Source organism: Desmodus rotundus, chromosome 5, assembly GCF_022682495.2.
Source record: "Desmodus rotundus isolate HL8 chromosome 5, HLdesRot8A.1, whole genome shotgun sequence".
Classification (NCBI taxonomy): domain Eukaryota; kingdom Metazoa; phylum Chordata; class Mammalia; order Chiroptera; family Phyllostomidae; genus Desmodus; species Desmodus rotundus.
The window spans coordinates 121,380,474-121,397,112 of NC_071391.1; the positions used below are offsets into that span (position 1 = coordinate 121,380,474).

General features: G+C 38.4%; 1 long non-coding RNA gene across 2 annotated transcripts in view; it reads right to left on the reverse strand.

Moving 5' to 3' along the window:
• Positions 1–16,639, reverse strand: part of LOC123478956 (uncharacterized) — a 554,890-nt gene that overhangs the window by 449,988 nt on the left and 88,263 nt on the right. For both annotated transcript variants that reach the window (XR_008427024.1, XR_006654396.2), the window contains one exon: positions 5,218–5,323. This is a non-coding gene — a long non-coding RNA (uncharacterized lncRNA). The remainder of the gene's footprint in view (positions 1–5,217; positions 5,324–16,639) is intronic.

Here is a 16,639-nt window from a genome sequence, read left to right on the forward strand (position 1 = left end):
CAGTCCTGACTCTTTTTATGACCCTGTTCTTTTTAGCCTTCCCCTGTGCCTTTTTTATCTACTTCCAATTTGTTAGCTTTCTCTCTTTTATGTATCTTACAAACTACTTTAAAATACTTTCTGGAACAAAGCATGTGCTAGGCGGATAAATGGGTACATAAAAAGATAAATCTTTATAGACTCATGTTTCTTGGTTATAAAATGAGGAATTCAGAGGTATGATCCCTACTGTATCTTCCAGGTCTAAAACCCAAAATCCTATCAGAAGCTTTAGTACAACAATAAAATCTCCTTTAAAACATATCGTATTTCAGATGTACTATCACAACAATTTTCTAACCAAGAGCATAGTCATAAAAGTAAATAAATATCTATTTCAAAAAGCATTCTATACCCATAAAATGTGATTGCTTTTACAACATCTGATTTATTTCATTTTATTTTTAATTAAATTTGTTAGGGTGACATTGATTAATAAGATCATATAGGTTTCAAGTGTACATTTCTATGACACATGGTCTGTGTTTTGCATCGTATGCCCAACACCCAAAGTCAAATCATCTTCTATCACCATGTACTTGGCCCCCTTTACCCTTTATTACTACCCTACCCCTTCCCTCTGGTAACCACCATGCTGTTGTCTGTGTCTATGAGTTTCAGTTTTATATCTCACATATGAGTGATATCATACGGTTCTTAGCTTTTTCTGACTGATTTATTTTCCCCAGCATAATATTCTCAAGGTCCATCCACGTTGTCAGGAACGGCAGTATTTCATCTGTTCTTGTGGCTGAGTCGTGTCCCACTGTGTGTATGCTCCACATCTCCTCTAGCCAGTCGTCTGCTGAGGGACACTTTGTTTGTATCCATGGCTTGGCCACCGTAAACAATGCTGCAATGAACATAGGGGCACATGTATTTTTGAGAACAAATGTTTTCAAATTTCTCAGGTAGATTCCCAGAAGAGAGAATGCTGGGTCCTATGGTAACTCCAGGCTTAATTTTCTGAGGAACTGTCACACACTGCTTTCCACCAGCAGTGAATGACGGTTTCTTTTTACCCACGGCCTCTCCAATACTTGTAATTACCTGTCTTGTTGATAGTAGCAATTCTAACAGATGCGAGGTGGCATCTCATTGTAGTTTTGACTTGCATCTCCTTAACAGCTAGTGAAGTTGAGCACCTTTTCATATATGTGTTGGCCATTCATACGTCTTCCTGGGAGAAGCGCCTGTGCAAGTCCACTGCCCATTTCTAATTGGATTGCTTGTTTGTTTGGTGCTCAGTTGTATGAGTTCTTTATGTATTTTGGATATTAACTCCTAGTCAGAGCTGTTGTTTGCAAATATCTTCTCCCATTCATTTGGTTGTCTTTTTGGCAGTTTCTTTTGCTGTGCAGAAGCTCTTTAGTTTCATAATACTCCCATTTATTTATTTTTTACCTTTATTTCCCTTACCTTTGGGGTCACTCCATCTGATTTTCTAGGTAGTGCTATATGGATCTATAAAACCAGTAGAACAGAAAAATTAAAATGTCAGAAAGAACCTTCATCTACATTTTTAATCAGTTGTCTTTATTCCTCAATCTTCCACCCATTTTTTCCTTTAATCCTTTGTTCTATCTTTTCCTTCTACCAGTAGATGGAGACAGAAAATTGTGATTTGGAAGCAAGTTACAATGATTTTCAAAATGTAACAACATGAAACATTGTGAATGTATTCACACTGAATGGTACTCATCAAGACCTTTTGTGCTTTGCAAGGTGTTTGAATGTTGATACTCCAGCCTCAAAAGTTGCTAGCATTTGAGACAAAGACTTGCAGAGCTCCCTCTCCTAACCTCTTCATACCTAACTTAGTATTATCACTCTGACTGTAAGCTCTTGCTTTATGACATTACTTCAAGATATGACATTAGTACCTTCCCTATAACATAGAGAGACCAGTACAACACAGCCGCATCACCTGCTTCCTGCTGACACCCAAATGTGAACACATCCCCCGGTCCCCCCACCACGCCGGTCCCTGAGGAAGACGCGCTTGTGCACGTGGGTGTGCTAACAGAAAGTACCCCCCTGGCCCAGACAGCAACCCATCCTAATGACAAAGGAGAACCTGCCCTTTTCTGCACCTGCAAATCCCAGCCTGGTGGAATATTTTGGAAAACCATCAAACCATGCATAGCAGCAGTCAGTGGCCTCCCAGTACACATCACAGTAAATTCAAGGATAGTGTGAAGTTTTGTAGATTTGACCTGGGTCCAGCCCAAAATGGTTCTATCTATGCAAGTGCACAAAGTGGACAGAGTCTTCTTCCAGGGAACAGCCACCAAGAAACCCTCACCAAACCCTCTATCACATTACCAACTCTTCCCTTGGCCTCAGGCCTCTCATGGGTGGATCTCCTTGGTCTAACAGCCCCCACCCCACTTCACCCCTGCATTCTCTCACTAGCCCAGATTCAAGGTGCAAAAAATGTGGCCACTTTTTAATATTCTCAACTTATACTTTGAATAAATTGAATTGGCTCCCAAAATGTACTTTATCAAGTATCACTGTGAGAGTGTGTATTTCCTAATAACTCATAGTTATAAACAAGACATTTTACTAAAGCAAACATCCTAAGCAGGAAAAAGAAAGGGTGATAATAAACAGGTTTTAAATATATAAAATAGAATCTGTAAGAACAGTCTCTTTTAAAAAATTGAAGTTTTTTTAAAATAACCTTAAATCAATACAATTTAATTCACTAGCATAATGACAATTAAAAGTTGTTATAAATAAGAAATATAGAGCAAGTCAGGTTACAAATATTTTTGTTGCTCTTTTGAAGATTTGTGAAATACAAGTTTGCACACCATCATTTAATGCCTTTTAAACTGTCACCTAAATATTCTGTTCCTTTTAAAATTACAATGTCTCTTGTTCCTAATGAGTCATAAATCCATTACTGTTAAACTCATGACTGATTCCAGGTTAAAGAGCACCACATAGCTGATTTACCTTTTTTACACCATTAAATTGCCTTTGCTACATTCTTCCAGAATTTTTAAAGTGCCTTTCATTTAATAGATAGTGATTTTATATAATTAAAAAACTAAGACAATCTTTAAACTAACATCTTGAGCTTCATCTTACTCATCTTGAAACAGACTTCATCTTATTCATCTTTATAGGACTGGCGCCGAGTGTAATACCTGGCATATTGCTGGCATTCAACAAATGCTGATTACAGTAAGAAAAAATAGTTTCTCCACAGTCAATTCCTCCCCATATGTCAGCTGAAGTTGCACTGAGATCGCGACACCAGTGTCTAGTCCTGCCCACAAAGGACTTAAAACTTCTGAGAGGACTGTGAGTTTACACATGGCGTGTAGCTCACGGTGGGCAGCAACCTTCTCTACAGCCCTACCGGGTCCTCCAGGTATGTAGATGTGCGTATTTGCATACGGTGCTCGCATCCCGTATTTTTTTCATGGATTCTTCACTTGGAGAATCTTTGTCTGACTGCTTGAATATAGTTGTTGGGTAAACTGGAAAACAGCTACAAAACATTATTGTCCTTCACTTAAGTTAAACAAGAGTGGAGGGAATTGTTCTCAGAATTTCTATTCCACCAGAATTATTCGTAGAAATTTAAAAAAAAAACAAACATCTATAACTGGGAAAAGTTTGATCCGGAGAGGTTTGGTTTTTTTTTTGCTTCACACTTACCAGGCCATTTCATACACACACACATGCACACACACGCACACACAAACTCCACAACTGTGTGCTCCCACCCCTACTCCAGTAACTCATTCTATTCTCTCTGCTCCAGTTATACCATATAGTAGACCACCAAGAAATCAAGTACTCCAGTTCATGGTGAGAAACTGATAAAATTATCATTCTGTTAGAAGTCAGACTTTTAAGAACCTTGATCTTAGTTCTCTTTCCAATTTGGACAATACACTTACTATTTCTGTTTCCTTTTCTTTTTAATGTGCTTTCAAATAGAGATGCGTGGGAGAGACTGATAGCGCTTTACCTTCTTCACTGTTCCCTACTTCACTCAGGGTAGTAATGCACCAGCTAAGCAACAGTGTTTCCACCTGCCCTAACACCCCGTAGAGTCAAACGTGGAGATAAAAGAGGATGTGCTCTATGGACTTCCATGGAGGTTTCTTAACAGGCTCTGACTGAGCCTTTTGTCCTCCTTGTTGCTTAGAACACAAACGCGATGACTAGCACACCTGTGTCCATCTCGAACCATCTCGAACCATCTCAAATTGAGGATGGAGCCATTTTCCAAGGTGGTGGAGGAGAAATACACCAGTTCCTGGCTCCCTGAAGATGCAGGGGTGGCCACCCCAGCCCCTGACAGCGCACCTCTAGCCACCTGTCACTGGACAATGGAACTTCTACAAAACCCTGTTACTTTGGCTTTTATGTTACATATAACTGAACTTCATTTTATCTAAAACGTTTTTTTCCTGACCTGAAATTTATTAAGCCCCTAAGGGCTGACTTACTCGCATAACTATTGTCCAGAAAAATTATATTCACCATAAAATTATAAAATTATTCAATAAAACATTGAGTAGTACTTTCTGCAAAATCATAACAGACTTGAGCACTGCCTTGATTGGTAGCTCTTTAGAAACATTTTTAAGAGACATTATAAAATAAACAGACATTGAGAACTCTGGCTCTACATATAACATTGTTTAAATGAAGCCTTAAGCACAAGTACTGTGACAGAATTGGAGGTGAGTTCATTTGCTAACACACTGTCAGCATCTTCCTCATTATTTTAGTACATTTTTATTCATTTTAATAGTTTGCTTTTAAATTTTGATCTCTCTAGCCTTCATATTTTCTTTTTAGATGCCATTTCTGCTAATATTCTGAAATATTCATGAGTCACACAAACCTAACTCCGTTAACTCAGTTGCACCAAGGAGCGAGAACAAACTGCCCACATAGCAATTAGTGTTCCCTGAGCCCTGCTGCCCTTCTCCCAGCCTCAGCCACACTGAGATGGCCCTCTGTAAGGGACTGTGGTGAAGAGCTGGGACCTGTACAGAAAGCAGGAGGCTGAAGAAAGGAAGAATTTTGTTGGGAAATGCTTTAATAACTAGGATAGCACGTTATTAACGTTTCCAGAGAAGCACTTCTTATATTCTACAGATATAAGATGAGATCTCCAGGATAAAGACAATAAAAATCACCAACCTCTGTATCTGGCCTCTCAAATGTGCAATTGCTTGACACTTTGTCCTTGATATCCAGAACTGGCAAACGAGCTTGGCCTAACTTGAGGAACTTCAGTTGTTGAAGTCTGAAAAATATAAAATCCACACCATTTTGGGTAGTTGGAACATAGGACATGCTTATCAGCCTATCAAATTTTATTTCACTGGTAGTAGCCAGTGTGAACCACTTCCTCTAAATTAGAAAACTTTCACTGATTTTACAAAAGCAGCTAGATTGGGCATCTAAGCCCTTCCTTAAAGTCAAGTGATTATAGACTTGAATCACATCTGCAACATACTTGCACAGCCATATCTGAATTAGTGTTTAAGTGACTGGTAAAGACCATCACACCCTTCCTTTACAAACGGTCACAAACTCAACCACTGCAGCAGATCATCGTCAGCCCCGATTTCAATCCTTTCAATAGATATTAACAAAGAGGCCACAAATATTCGAGTTTTGATCCTCACTTTCCCATATTGTTTCATGTTAGAGATTTCCAAGAACCTCGCATTGCACAAGTCACTTTTCACTTTTTTTAATCCTTTCATGCCTCAGTCTTCATAATTAAAATGGACATTTAGAAAGTGCCCAATAAAACACTATTCCCACTGATGTCTGTGGCAAAGGAAAGAAAATTCTCCAGGTGCTATGTAATAATTTTCTCAGCTGTTACCTCAAGCAGGAAATAGGAGAGGGAGGCTAAGGTGTGGCCTGGTTTCAGACAAAGATCCCCTGGGGTCAGACTGAAACACTATAGGTTCTCTTTCCTCCTCTTTTTCCCCTCCCCTTTCTCATTTATCACAGCAAAAACATACCCACTCTATCTACCCACCCTGGAGCTCTTACTCTGCTCTCTCCACAACATCACAGCATTTTAAACTAAAATTATTGCATTCTGGGGCACGGGAAACAACCCCAAACAAAGGTAATTTTACCACAAGTGAAAATCTACCATGACAATGGTTTAGTGGTTGAGTTAGCTTTCTGCGGTCGGGGGAGAAGAGGAGAGGCTTTTCGAAACATTAATAAAGGGGCTTGAAGTTTATTTTCAAAGACATCGGCTTGGGTCTAATTTGTTTCATTTATTAATTGAATGACCTTTGACAAGTCTCAGCCTTCTTGTGTTTCAGCTTTCTTGCCTATAAGTAAGTGGGAGAGACTTCTAGAAAATCACTAATTTTTTAAGTTCCACTGTTTTTTGATCTTATGAATATAAAGCAACATAACATGGAGAAGAGTTGGCCAGAACAAAAGGACAGAAGAGTAGCTTATAGAACAAAGGGGGAGGGTGTGATGGGGACATCTGTAATAGTGTAAACAATAAAAATAAAGTAAAAACAAACAAAAAACTACAAGGATTATGTTTAAAATGAGGTTAGGCACACATCACTCAAAACCTCTGTCAATTACATTTTTAAAAAATAATAAAAACCTTATACAACTGGTAAAAAAAAAAAGAAAAAAGAAAGTACAATGAAGTGTCAGTCTGGAAGGAACAAGAAGAAAAGGAAAAGAATAAGAATGCAAGCAGAAAAGATGAAAGGGTAAAAGGGGTGAAAGGTAAAGCATGGACATGTCCAAAGAGGGAATGCTGGGAACTGGGGCAACCTGTCCGTGGCTCCTCCACAGGAAGTAGCTACTGTTCATCTCTACCCAACTGTGGTCATGGAAAATACAGATCTACTGTTGTCAGATTTCAAAATTTTTCAAGAAAAGCCAGGAATTTGGACTCTTATAAGACCTCTTCTAATTTTTAAATGTGGGCAAACTACTTCAAATTCTGGAGAACACAATGCAGAACACCCACACTACTTCTGCAGGCAGAGCATCATTTCAGGGCTGAGACCAGGGCTAGGCACGTGAGGCACGCGCCTCATAAACAACATCTAAGGAAACACTAAAAACTTCATTGATCAAGATAAATAGTATGTTAATGCAATATTTTTAAAATCAAAACTATTGCAGAAAATGCATTAAGACCAAAATATCAAATTTTTCAATAAAGACAAGATATGATCCTCTACTTGTGCAATTCACCTCTCTCTCTTTACCCTAATCCTAGCTCAGCATACTCTGAGCCTCTGGGTTAAGGGCTCACCATAGGGAGGGAACATGTTAGTGCCATAAACACCAATAGGAGACAGGAAGAAAAGCAGGCTTGGGGGTGCAGATAACAAATTCAACAACAGGCATTTGATCTGAGATACCGTGAGGCATGTAGGGAAAGAGCCTCTAAAGCATTTGAGAATAGGAAAGTGACATCAATAAGTGGAAGAAAAATTAACACTTATTCAATGTCTACTACATGCCAATCTACATATGCCACCTCATCTACCAACAATTCTCAGCAAGACTCTTTAATTATGAAGCTTAATCTCCATTAGAGATGTTTTAATGGATATTAAAGTTACTGCCCCAAGACCATACATGGAGCCAATGGTACGGCTGGCACTTGTCTGAATTCTAGGTCTGTCTGATGCCCAAATCTATTCTTTCCAGTAAATTGTGCTGCCTGGAGTAAGTCGCATACATCTACAGTCATCTATAAGCCTCAAAATTGGATGAGGTTCCCACAGAGCTTAAATGACCCTTGCTGTTCGCAGAGCCTGTGTCTTTAACGTGATTACTCCCTCGGGGATGAAGCCCTCTCTTCCGCTTGCCACTCTCAGCATTAGATTCTCTCTTTGGATTAGAGCACTTCCACCCATTGACCAACTTCCCGCTGAGCCGTCTTGTCTTCAAATATGCTATTCTCTGAACTCTGCACCCTACTCACATGGCCAGATACCTGTCTTCCTTTCATATTTGCTCACACCACCACAGCCTCGACAAAACAACAACCAGTTTCCACATTCTCTGGCTCCTGGCCTTGACCACTAATTTCTTTTAAGACTCGCATGTGACTTCATAGCAGCCACCTTCCTGTGGTGACAGAGTTTACTTCTTGGTCACAACTCTTCCCAAGTGCCCTGTTCAGAAAACTAATAATTGGGGCAAAGAGCTGTTTTTTTCAAAATATGACATCAAGTACTTCTTACATAGCTGATTAACTAAAGACCAAGGTTATTTGTTTTCAATTAAACTTGTTATCTTCCCCTTCCATACATTTCTTACAGTCATGTCCTTCCCTTAGACCAGCATCCTCCCTGCACTCCACCAACATGAATCCTATCCATACTTCTAAACTGAGCCTGCATTTCCCCCACTCCATAAACCTCTTTCACCAGCCCAGCCTGAATCACTCTCTCTGTGAACTATGATAGTTGATTCATTGAACACCCATTTGCCATCTTACATCAACAGCACGCCAGTCTCATTTCCCTAGCTGGATGGTAAGTTCCTTCAGGACAGGGCCAATGTCTTAGACTTTGTTAATGCTCCCAAAACTTCAAGAACAATGTAGGGGCTCCAGTACATGTGCCTGATTGACAGGTTTCTACAGCCAGGAAACCCCAAGTTATGGGCTTGTATCCTCCTGACCTTCATTTCTTTGACTGACTTTTTATTTCTAAAATAAGGATTACACTCCATAAAATTCCATGGGTATTATGAAAAAAGAATGTAATGAAAATATTTTTAAAATATCTACTGACATTTGGTTTCTTTCCTTGCAACTCTTTACCATTTTCTGCCCCAGGTTAGGGGAGGGCAAACACATCAAAGAAAGTCGGATTTAACCTCAAGGGAAGAACGACAAATATGCATGCGCCTCTCTTTCAACAACCCATGGGAATGGGCTCTTCCTCATTTCTCAAGTTGAAAGCCATCTTGGAATGGCTGAGAAAAGAGGGAAGGAAGGACATGAACCATTTGTGAATCCCTGCTTTTTTAAAAAATTGTTTAAACTGGGGGAAAATAAAATTACTTTGAATTGACATTGTTATTTCCCCCCTTTGTGAACATAACGGCTCGAGGACAAACAAGATAAGTGATCAAATAAAGAACGATAGATGGGTTCTTCACAAATTAAAGTCACGGTTTTCCAATTCTGACACCTCTCTCCCCTCACAATAAATATACAATAAATATGTGTACGTAACTTCAGAAAACAGTTTGTGCTGCAGAACTAAGGACACTGCACCACCAGATGTGCTTTCGGCACTTGTTTTCCTGACTTCTTTAAAGTAGGTTAAGGAAAAAGTCTTCCCTGACTACAAGGAGAAATCACTGTGACATGAGAATTCAGTGAAATCCCTCCCTGTTAGATTTTGCTAAAAGAAAAGTGCCAGACAAGGGGAATTCAGGGATGAGTTTTCATAACAACAAATTAATGTAATGAAAATTACCAGGGCAGCACCAGGAATTTAAATGAACTGTGTAATATGTTCTTAAGTTTAATATAATTGTTCATTTCTTCCAAGAAATAGTTAAGGTTTCTGATTCTTTTGTATAAGTCATTATCTTCTGAACAGTAAAGCTAATAGCCCAAGAAAGCCTGGGAAATGTAGCCACGTAGTTGTCTGTTTCCAGGGCGCTATTCTAGAAGCTAAACAGCAGTTTCTATTTCTAGTCAACTACCGTCTTTATCAAATTACTTCCTTGACTCAGTGACAGCTTTTTACAGCATCTTCTAAACAAAAGCTTTAATTTCTCATCTTTGTTCTGTGAGGTTAAGAATGCAATCTTGAAAGTAAAAGGAATGACCACTATTGGATTTTTAATAATATTGAAAAATATCGTGTGTGTGTGTGTGTGTGTGTAAAACTAGTTGTATAAAACACCACTCTTACTGATGTATTTACTCATCGTGGAAACATAGATGGGTCTTACTAACTTCACCTAGATTACGGTACCATGCTTCACAATTTTCTACAGTGTTAGGTTAAAACAGAGGCAGAAATATAAGTATTTAAGTCTAGTAACATTGTTTTACCCTTGTGCTCTTAGCCATGTAGCATTTCCTAAAAGAGCAAATGCAAGAAAGTACAATGAAGACAAAAGAAGCAAATACAAGAAAGTACAATTCAAGAAAAGCTTCTACTGGAGATGAGGGATACCAGTCAAAATGTTAGGCGACTAAGTTACATCTATCTTATCAGATGTAAGATGGTAATGACAATGACTGCTCACCCTCAGCTTCTACTGCGTAGCAAAATTGCAAAACGTGTTTTTAATGAATGTAGCACATGGTTATGTTTATCTGACTTCTATTTGAAATTAAAATGGCTTAAAATATTATGTAGAAAGTTTTAACTCTAGTAATCCAAAAACACTTTAATCAGAAAACTGTTTAATATCTAATTAAAGTACATTGTTGCTTATTTTTCTTCTCACTCTTATAAATGTTGGAACAAATTACTCACTAGGTATTCCGACGCGACAATAATTTAATATCCTGGAAAAGTTAAACCATATTTGTTTTTACTGTGCTATAAATAAGGAAGTTGAACTAGGTGATATCCATGGTTTCTAAGATTCTCTGATTATTTACCAATTTACCTAATTTTACATGCTAGACTTTAGTCATAGGAACACCATTTATCTTGAAAATTTCTTAAGTTAGAGAACAACCGTGGCAGATGCACAGAATGTACGAGCCCAGAGTCACCTGAGACTTGGACTGTCCCCGCGGCGTAACATTTTTTCCCATTCTAAATATGGAGTGATTGACAATCGCTCAGGTTTCTAAACCGATTGCGGTTGGTCTGAGAGAGGCCTGATTTATTCCTGCCATCAGGTATGACCTCAAAGCAGTCTCTTAGGGGAAAATAATCAGTCCTAAACTAGACCCTAAGACAACTCCATCTGAAAATCCTAAAGTACTTTATACCTAACTCACAAAAGCCCAACTCCAGAGGGTTGTGACAAGTATTTATTTTATTTGTTGTTGTTCAGTTACAGTTGTCCTGCCTTTTTTCCCATTGCTCACCCCTACCCCACCCCTCCACAGTCAAACCCCCCATTGTCTGTGTCCACAAGTCCTCTATTCATGTTCCTTTGCTTGCCCCTTTCCCTTCTTTCCCCCATTACTCCCCTCCCTCTACCCCTCCCGTCACTGTCACATTTGCTTCTTATTTCCATGTCTTTGGTTCTATTTTGCTCATTTGTTTGTTTTGTTGATTAGGTTCCACTTACAGGTGAGATCATATGGTATTTGTCTTTCAGTGCCTGGCTTACTTCACTTAGTGTAACACTCTCCAGTTCCATCCATGCTGTCACAAGGACAGGAGCTCCTTCTTTCTCTCTGCTGCATAGTATTCCATTGTGTAAATGTACCACAGGTTTTTGACCTACTCATTTACTGATAGGCACTTAGGCTGTTTCCATCTCTTGGCTATTGTAAATAATGCTGCTATGAACATTGGGGTGCCTGGGTTCTTTTGAATTGGTGATTCAGCAGTGGGATTGCTGGATTGAAAAGCAGTTCCATCTTTAGTTTTTTGAGGAAATTCCATACTGTTTTCCACAGTGGCTGCACCAGTCTGCATTCCCACCAACAATGTACTAGGGTTCCCTTTTCTCCACAACCTCGTCCACACTTGTTCTTTGCTGATTTGTTTATGATGGTCATTATGACCAGTGTGAAGTGGTATCTCATTTTGGTTTTAATTTGCATCTCTCTAGTGATGTTGAGCATTTTTTTCATGTGTCTATGGGCCCTCTTATATCTTCCTTGGAGAAGTCTGTTCAGGTCCTTTGCCCATTTTTTAATTGGGTAGCTTGTCTTCCTGTGTGGAGTCATGTGATTTCTTTATATATTTTAGAGATCAAACCCTTCTCTGAGGTATCATTGCAAATATGTTTTTCCAAACGGTTGGTTCCCTTTCCATTTTGTTGATTTTTTTAGCTGTGCAGGAGCTTTTTGGTTTGATGTAGTCCCATTTGTTTATTCTTTCCTTTAATCCCTTGCCCAAGAGGATGTACTGGTAAAAATGTTGCTGTGTGGGATATCTGAAATTTTCCTGCCTATGTTTTCTTCTAGGACTTATACTTAAGTCCTTTATCTTGAGTTTATTTTTGGTGTATGGTGTAAGTTGGTGGTCTACTTTCACTTTTTTCCATGTACATTTCCAGACCCTCTAACACCATTTATTGAAGAGGCTATTTTTACTCCATTGTATGCTTCTGCCCCCTCTGTCAAATATTAACTGACAACAGGAACATGGGTTTATTTCTGGGCTCTTTATTCTGTTCCATTCATCTATGTGTCTGTTTTTATGTCAGTACCAGACTGTTTTGATAACAGTGGCCTTGTAATATAGTTTGATATCAGGTATGGTGACCCCCCTACTTTGTTCTTCTTTCTCAAAATTGCTGAGGCTATTTGGGGTTATTTATGATTCCATATAAATTTTTGAAAAGTTTGTTCTATATCTGTGAAATGTCATTGGTATTTTGATAGGGATTGCATTGAATCTATGATTGCTTTGGGTAGTATGGACATTTTGATGATGCTAATTCTTCCAATCCATGAACATGGTATATACTTCCATTTATTTGTGTCTTCCTTAATTTCTTTCTTCAGAGTTGTGTAGTTTTCTGAGTACAGGTCTTTTACTTCCTTGGTTAAGTTCATTTCTAAGTGTGTGGGGGAATACATCTGCAGAGCCACCCCATCTGCCATGGATGAGGATAAGTCTATCTACCAAGACATGATCTGCTTGGGGAGGAAAGGTGGCTAATCTCTCAAAGGAGAAGGGCCATGAGCCTGTTTCTCAGTGGGCTTTTATTGGATTCAATTTGCACAGGAATACAGGCAAAGCTCATCAATCATTGTCAGGAAGTAAGGATCAAACAATAAATAACATTCAAAGAACTATGAAGGCTTATTCTGAGTCAGGGTCAGTTAGCTAAAGGGCTATAAAACTTTGGGAAACAAACTCATTTCATGCTTGGACCCTTATCAGAAAATTGAGGGCATTCTTAGCAAAGCAGGTTTCACAGGGTTTTATGCATTCTTTCTTAGGCCTGATTGCCCTGGGGAACTGCCTGTTCCTGCCCAGGGCTGCACTGCCCTCCAGCATTGTTTCAGGCTTAAGTCAGGCAGGGGAAGTAAGGCAGCCAAGAGATTAGGAAACTTCTTGCAGAGAGAATGAGGACAAAGGCTATATCAAAGCCAAGGGGTGAGGGTCCATCACCCGCTTTTTCTATAGCCCCTCCCAAGTCCTTCCCTGAGGACCCCTTCATGACCATACCTGTCTTAGGTTGTCCCTCCCTTGAGGAATCTTACCCGTCATTGGTTAACCAGTCATCTGCCCAGGGCTAAGCAGGGTGAAGTAAAAGGGGGCAGATGTGGCGCCCCTGCCAGGAAGATAAGCTTTGTCTCCTCAGTGGCTTTTGGTGCCAAGGTCTCTTTACTCAGCCTTAGCCATGGGGGGTTACAGCTTCTGAAACCATGCAGGGCAGTTCCCAACACTTAAGTATTTTAATTTTCTTGTTTTTATAGTAAATGGGATTTTCCCCTCTAATTTCTGTTTCTGGTATTTCATTGTTGGTGTACAAAAATGCCTTCAGTTTCTGATATTGACTTTGTATCCTGCCATTTTGCCAAACTCATTTATTAGGTCAAGCGGCTTTTTGGTGGAGTCTATAGGGTTTTCTATGTACATGATCATGTCATCTGCAAAGAGTGACAGCTTTACTTCCTCCTTTCCAATTTGGATGCCTTTTATTTCTTTTTGTCTGATCACTGTGGCTAGAACTTCAATACTATGTTGATTAGAAGTGGTGAAAGTGGACACCCTTGTCTTGTGCCTGATCTTAGTGGGACACTCTAAGTTTTTGCCCGTTGAGTATGATGTTGGCTGTAGGTTTCTTGTATGTGGCTTTTATTATGTTGAGGTATGCTCCCTCTATTCCCATTTTTCTGAGTGTTTTTATCATAAATGGGTGCTGTACTTTATCAAATGTTTTTTCAGCATCTATTTATATGATCATGTGGTTTTTGTCTCTTGTATTGTTTATGTGATGTATTACATTTATTGATTTACAGATATTGTACCATCCTTGTATCCCTGGGATGAATCCCATTGATCATGGTGTACGCTCTTTTTTTACATTTATTACTGGATCTGATCTACCCATATTTTGTTGAGGATTATAGCACCTATGTTCATCAGCGACATTGGCATGTAGTTTTCTATGAACAATTATATGCCAAGAAAGTTTAAAACCTGCACGAAATGGACAAATTTCTAGAAACATATAATCCTCCAAAACTGAGTCATGAAGAAGCAGAAAGCCTAAACAGACCAATATCAGCCAGTGAAATTGAAGCAGTAATCAAAAAACTCCCAGAACTCAAAAGCCCGGGGCCAGACAGACTCACAGGAGAATTTTACCGAACATTGAGAGAAGACCTAACCCCAATTCTTCTCAAACTATTCCAAAAAATCCAAGAAGAGGGAAGACTCCTAAACTCTTTTTATAAGGCCAGTATTATCTTAATTCCAAAGCCAGATAAAGACACAACCAAAAACGAAAACTACAGGGTTATGACAAATAATTTTTAACAATTTAAGGTGTGTGTGTGTTTAACCACATGCACATATACACATACCTACAACTTAGGGCAAGCTGTTCACTCTGTGAGAACGTTTGATTTTTTTTTTCCCTGTAAAATGAAAGGAACAAACTACTGATCTCTAAAAGCCCTGCCAGTTCAAACATTCTATGATTCCTCAAGTTATTGCAGAGCCCTTATTCTACCTCCTTTAAAAACAGTGATGAATGAGGCAAAATTTTTCAATTATAAGAGAATAGCCCTGGCCAGATGGCTGGAGTATGTCCCATACACCAAAAGGTCATGGGTTCAAATTCTGGTCAGGGCACAAACCTAGTTTGCAGGTTCCATCCCTGGTCGGGGTGCATGTGGGAGGCAGCCAATCAATGTTTCCCTCTCACTTCCATGTTTCTTTCTCTTTCTTCCCCTCTCTGTTCCTCTCACTCCAAAACCAATAAAAACATATCTTGAGCTGAGAATTTTTTTTAAAAAGTGCATTTTCAGTTTGGAAAAGACATTAAAAATCTCAATGGCATATTGTCAAGAAAAAATTTATGCTAGACTTAAAGTGTAAAAATTTTATCACATTAGTTGTTAAAATGGAAAAAAATCAATGTGGGCCCAAGGCTTTAAATAAATAAATGTGTGTGTGTGTGTGTGTGTGTGTGTGTGTGTGTGAATTGCATTTCTGTCATCAGAAGTAACCCAACTCAAGGTCTGCTCATCTCCAACATTCATGCACACCCCCTTGCAACAAAAAGAGCAAAGAAACTTGCAAGGTAACTAATCCCAAGTAAAGTATCATAAACAGTATATATGTGGTTGAGGTTAAAAAGTAAGGATACTTTCAAAATATATGTAACATTGAGGTGACCAAAGACACGGCTTATTTTCATTGCCAATTTGCAACTACTTGAGTATCCAATAGTAAAGAAGAGCTAGTCAATTAGTATAAATTGAGCAATTAACTATCCATTATGTTATTTTTAAAAAGATAAAATTGTAAATTTACATAAAACTACAGAAGCACAATGATCCTAAAAATAAAGTTACTTTATATTATTTTTAACATAGAGAGAAATATGACAGTGATAACATAGATAACAATAACACGGAGATTAATATACATTAGTATTCTCTTCTATTAAACATATAGAAAACGCAAATATATTCTTCTTAATCTGTGTAAATAAAGTGGATACAAGGAATTGGAGTACGTCAAATTGTCTCAGTAATGGCAGAGACTATTCCAAACCAGGAAAGATTCATTACTAGGGTCATATCCAATGACCAGAAAGAAAGATGAGACAAAGTTAATCAGTATCACTGGTTATGTACAGAGTAACTGTGTTCCAAGGTGGTGAATTAGTCAAAATACTAAAAAGGTCATGTTTTTATTCAGGCTTTATCCCTTGTCTCCTGGGAGAGAAAACCTTGATAACCTTAAAAATTAAAATAATTTGTTGATAGGTATTAAGTATAATTTTCTAGTAACGCTTGCAAAGGAGATCAAAATGCATCAATTGCAAGAGGTTATAGCATTGTCTAAAGGGAACTTAAAGAACATATCATTTGGAGGAAAACAAGTTCCAAAAAGCTAACGCCAATATGAAAAGATATATAGTGAGCTTAGAAAGCCCCATCGGCATAGGTTTACTTCACTTAAAACAGACACAGGCCAGAGCATGGCATCTCACATGGAAAAATTGCAAATAGACTCCAATAACTAATCATTCGATGTCCCAATAAAAAAGCAGTGGTTTCATAATTCAGAACCTATAACCTGAGGAAGTTCAAGATGGAATTCTAACCTAGGAAGAAAGATATATAATAATAATAATATATTCTAAGTTAATAAAGCAATAAACTTAAATTCACAGAATAAATATCTCTGGGATTCATTTAATAATAAGTATAAAAGTAAGTCATAGTAACTTTGGTAACTCTTGTGTCTTT